The sequence below is a fragment of the Sinohyriopsis cumingii genome, chromosome 8, assembly GCF_028554795.1.
Source record: "Sinohyriopsis cumingii isolate HCF-2022 chromosome 8, ASM2855479v2, whole genome shotgun sequence".
In the NCBI taxonomy this organism is placed as follows: Eukaryota; Metazoa; Mollusca; class Bivalvia; order Unionida; family Unionidae; genus Sinohyriopsis; species Sinohyriopsis cumingii.
This window is the reverse complement of record NC_142968.1, coordinates 61,076,882-61,082,543: the sequence shown is the minus strand read 5'-3', so window position 1 is coordinate 61,082,543 and position 5,662 is coordinate 61,076,882. Positions and strand designations below refer to the sequence as shown.

At 35.4% G+C, this 5,662-nt stretch overlaps 1 long non-coding RNA gene across 1 annotated transcript; it reads right to left on the bottom strand.

Annotated features, from left to right (window-relative positions):
- Window positions 1-298: 298 nt before the first annotated feature.
- LOC149793656 (uncharacterized) lies at window positions 299-1,898 on the bottom strand. The gene is made up of 3 exons (XR_016422582.1): window positions 1,765-1,898; window positions 1,183-1,494; window positions 299-365 (listed from the first exon to the last, which is right to left on the bottom strand). It is a non-coding gene; the product is annotated as an uncharacterized LOC149793656 (long non-coding RNA).
- Window positions 1,899-5,662: the final 3,764 nt, after the last annotated feature.

The following is a 5,662-nucleotide window of genomic DNA, read 5'->3' as shown; positions in this document are numbered from 1 at the left end:
ATACCTTATGACAAAAATATTTATGACGTTACCAATGCCTCATAAATCATGGTAATAACATTTTGGCATACTTATTGCAACACGTTTAGCACAAAAAATGAAGATAATTTGTGATTAGCTTGTAAAGAAACCAAAATTACCTATCTATATATGTGTATTTTGAGTGGGTGTCTTTATTTTTTCATATATAGCTTCTCTGTTTTGTTTTGTTTTATTTGGGGGGGGGGGATCTTATCTTTAGAACTAGGTCATCATATATACGTTTGATTTCGTGTACACATTGATGTCACGGTCTACTTAGTGTGGTAAAACTGTCAACAGATCACTGTCTTCAGAGTTACAGCTACTATTTGCGCACTCGCTATCTGGATCGTAAAAAATAAATATTTTAGAGCATGTCGTGGTCTTGCAAAATCTATATAAATCATCGAATATCTGATTAAACGTGGATAAGGCCTGTCAAGAGCATTTTCAGAAGTTTTTTAAAATTGTACAGATTTTAAAACATGTTACCTAAATATTCAGCAAAAGATTGGAAGTCAAATGTTACTCATTGTTTATAATGTTCTCTTAATTGTGTTTTTTTGCAAGAAACATCAATACAAACAGTATCTCAATCGTATGCAAGTCAATGCAATCTTGAGAAGAAAATTGAAATTTTTGTATTTAGTCCTCCTCAAAATGAGCGTAAACGAAGCACGCATACATTTATAGTTTGGCCTTCGTGTGTTTGGTGTTCGTATGCAGGACTTCATATAAAAAAATATCTTAATAATGGATCATAAATAGTTGCATGCAGTAACGTTATGTCATGGTTCTTTTTATTTGTTTGATTTTTCTTTCTTAGCATTGGTTTTCGCCCAAACGAAATTGGAATGTTATTGTATGCTATTATAAGGCAAAAAACTATGTTTGATTCTTTTCATTGGATCTTGTAAAGAAAGCAAACAGGATATGTTTTAAAATGAAGTTTCAAACTTATATTTTATTTTACCAAAGAGTCATACATTGATTTAAAGGATGTTTGGTAATTATTAGTAAACCAAAAAGATAATTTCCACTGGAAACGTTCATCAACATTTAGAAAATCAGCTATTTGTCTTGGTCAGCACTGTGTTTTAAAGAAATATATTAGAATTGAAACAATTGCTATTGATAAACTATTTTTGCCTTAGTACATACCTCTCCACATCAGCTGTTTTGCATACTGTATGTATGTAATTCCTTGTTTGACCCATGCTGTGTAATTTCCAATGTGATTTGTTGTGACGTTGATAATAGATAACACAATATTCAATTCTTTCTTTTCTTGCGATACTGTGCATTTCACAGATAGATTCTGCCGACTGACGCACTGGCCATATTGAACTTCAGCAATAACGTTCCCAGTAGAATCTTTGATGCTAACGACGTCTTCTTCGGGTGTAGATGACACATTGTCCAAATTCCACTCTAAACTGGCATTACCCCCAATAAATGCAAATACCTCTGTATCTATTGAAACATGCACAAAATATAAAGTAAGTAATATTATCTTATAAATTTAGAAACGTACAAAACATTAATAAGCAATAAATTGTCAAGTATTGAGAATGGTAACAGACTAATCGTTGACACTAACATTAGATACATTATTCTTTTCATGACAAAAGCATATAATTGTCTGGCCTTGGTCATAAGTATCTCATATTATTATCACATTTGGATATTATGCATGTTTGGATATTATGTACGTACGTTACGTACGTATATATGACTACCTACCATTACAAAGAGCGAAGTAGTTCATGCAACAAAAATACACGCAAATTGCTTCAAGAAAAAATCCAATCATTGCAGAAGCAGCAAGAAAAAAGTCAATAGCATGTTTGAAATATTAACAAATCCAGCACGATAGCCTTATGTCAGATTCAGTTGTATTCATTAGTCAAGCATTTAGCGAACCTCTTTCTGTCGTTGGCATGCGCATAGCTATATACTGTACTGTTCATATACAATGACCGGAACGTTGTAACTAATACGAAACTTATATAGTTTCCTCAACGCTTAGGGGTAAGTACGTCCTTCCAAGAGGAATAGGGAAAAAAAGGACAAAACAAGACATAAAATATATTAAGATGCTACAATGTTTATCTGAAGTCAGGATAGATAGTTGTAAGAAATGTTATTTACACACACACACACACACACACACACACATATATATATATATATATATATATATATATATATATATATATATATATATATATATATATATATATATATATATATATATATATGTGTGTGTGTGTGTGTGTGTGTGTGTGTATGTGTGTGTGTGTGTGTGACAATTCAAATTTGACAATTCAATTATATATATATATATTATCTTGGCATCCGTCCGTCTACGGGAGACGATGGCGTAGCTCCAAAGCAAGCTTTATATATATATATATATATATATATATATATATATATATATATATATATATATATATATATATATATATATATAGCGTATAAGAAAATCTGAAAGAAAAGTGCTCTGACTAACAAACGACCTACTCAAGATGTCAAAGTATCTGAGCACAGAAAATATTGTCATAGAACAAGATCAACATAATGAACATAAGTGAAATGGCAAATATCATTCATTGCAGTTTCAAATATCATGTAACAGTAGTTATGTAAGGTACAATAGAGACATATGCATTTATATGAGGAAAATAGCGGAAACATTTATAGGGACAAGGGGAATTTAACATGGGTGAAGTCACGGCACTGGACACAAGGGAAAAACGGCAACAGTGTTGCAAGTGGCTGACCTCAATAGGGTAGTGATTCAGTATCAGTGTTCGAGTTGATCTCAATACGCGCTACTCCTGGTACGTATAGAAAAAGCGATGTGAAAGTTAGATAGGGACAAAAGGGATGATAGGACAGAAGAGTTTATAGGGACAAAAATGGTTTTTGAAAGGACAGAAATGGCTTTATGTGGACAAACATAAACTTAGACATACACAAACAACAAATACACACTTATACAGTACAAAAACTTGTTTTTCTTTCTGCAGGAGTAGAATATGATATCCTTTCTAGGCAGGTGGGAAATGGAAAAGCGCTAGTATCTGTTTATAGCTTTATCTTGTAGGAAAATCCTATGGAAATCCGTAGTATCTGTTTATAGCCTTAACTTGTTCAAAGTCCTACGGAAAAACCCCAAAATATATTTATAGCCACAATTTGTGGGTAAATGCTGTGGAAAAAACTAGCATCTATTTTTAGCGATCTATTTTGTGAAATCCTATGGAAAACCTTAGTAAATATTGACAGCCTCAAAACATTGCAGTGTTTCAAGTTCCTGGCCTCAAATGGGCGTTGACTTAGTAACAATGTTCGAGTTGACCTCAATACGTGCCAGTTGAGGAAAGAATGAGAAACTCTATGTTAAACGGACAATAGATCTGATATGCGTTAGATTATATTACCTTAAAAAAGGGTTTAATGAGTGAAAATGATTTATAGGGTCAAAGTGGAACGGTAATGATATAAGGTTTTAAGTTTGAATTGTCAAATTAAACAGACACTCACACACAAACTATCAGACCAAACGAGGAAGTGTTAAAAGGAAACTACATCTAATGGCAAAAACCTGCTATCCATCACACCATAAAAATAATATCCATCACAATCACACCATTTATAAAATCCAGTATTATTCCCAAAACAATTAGTATCTAGTTATAACCTCAACTTGTAAGAAATTCCTCCGGAAAAACATAATATCTTTTTTTAGTCACAATTTGTGCAAAAATCCTATGAGAACCGTAGTATCTAATTTTAGTCTCAAAACACAAACCTTATATATATATATATATATATATATATATATATATATATATATATATATATATATATATATATATATATATATATATAGGGGTTCCGTTTTGTGTAGAATCTAGTTATTTACAACTTTACAATCAAAATGAATCAATCTCAAGTTTCATTGACAGAAGAAAAACGTAGGAGGCAACCACGTTACATCTCGCCTCGCATACGAGCTGAAGTCTTGGCTCAGATCCACGCCAGTGATTTTGAAGACGAAATGAGCTCGCATGAAACAACAACTTCTACATCTGCGCCCAGACCAACAAACCAGTAGCACCCGACAATTATTACCACATTTGAGAGACGGATAAAACGCTCCTCCAGAAAATGAAGAATCACGGCTTGCACGTACACGGAGAAGTTTAAAGATTTCAAGTTTGAAGTACCGCTGGATAAATCAGAATGGTTCGGCACCGATTTGTGGGATTCCCTGTCAAGCACACTGAAACGACAATGCCTAGTCAAAGAAGGCGACCGTTTGGGACTCTCCATGTATCAGATCAGTTTGAAGTCGCCCGTTTTGATAATGTTTATCAGCCATGCAGAACTGTCACCTTCCAAAGTCATCGACAAGATTCAACACGTCAAGGGTACGGACACAGAAATGTATTATTGCTAGACGAACTTCGCAGCACCAAACAACACAGCATCGTCCAAATTAACAACAGCCAATATCGAATGTGTTTGGCACGAGCCATCGCCGTGGGACGAACGCACGCCGACAAGAACGGCAAGGCAGAATGGAAAAGACGCCTAGAGAATATTCGAAATCGGACTGAACCAAACAACGAAAAGAGGCAGAACTCCTGTTACAGCAAGCTGGCAAATCCACAGAGACGGTATGTGGCGTTCCTGAAATGCAAAAAGTGTAATACCGCTTAGCTAAACGCTACACGTTAAAAGTGCACCCTCAGGGGTGCGAGGGCGTTTGGAGTTTCGTGGCAAAGATTTTCCGAACGGTAAATACATTTACGTGTATTATCACGAAGAACATTTCGATGTCATTACCAATATCACTGGATGTATCGGATGCGCTTATTATTGTGAGAAAAGTGATTGTAGCAAGATTCATGTAGGACGTGAAAAAAATATTTCGAGGACCTAACACGCTTCCCGATTTTGCCCGATGGATCTTAGACCATATCGACGACACGTGCAGTCATCATACGCCATCAAACTACGGATTTCATTTAATGTTGATTCTTGGTCAAATCTCTGCGCTAACTACATTACTTGTGTGACATGGAAGACAAATGGATCCAACATTCCCAAGACGGAGGATTCGAAAAGAAAATTGGAACGCATTTGGTGGACGATTACGACCGCCGTTTGAAAACCGCCCCCGAGTTTAAACGCTTCGCGGAAAGTTACAACTTGGTGGAGCCTCTTGACTCAGAGGACAGTTTTGTTGGAGTATGAACGAACCCCATATATGTTTTCGGTAACAAAGGAAGAGAAGAGAGAGAATAAATCAAATTCCTGGAAGTGTATTCACTGAATCCTTATGTACGCTAATGCCGTCACTTTTCGTTACTTATGTGCTGAAACTAGTAACCAAGATCAACATTGTCATCACACTCCGGAAGAACGCGCATTGGCACGAATTTCAGTCAGCGTGAAATTGTTTCGCGCACTAGAAATGGGATACCAAAAACTAGAAGTATTCGAAATTGACCACGTTCCCAAGACATAAAAGTGCCAAAAGTTATATGACACTCAGAAAGGCATTTTGCGGGCTACTTCGATGCCCCTTTGAAACTCAAACAAGAAGCTAGTGGCCATCCTTCCT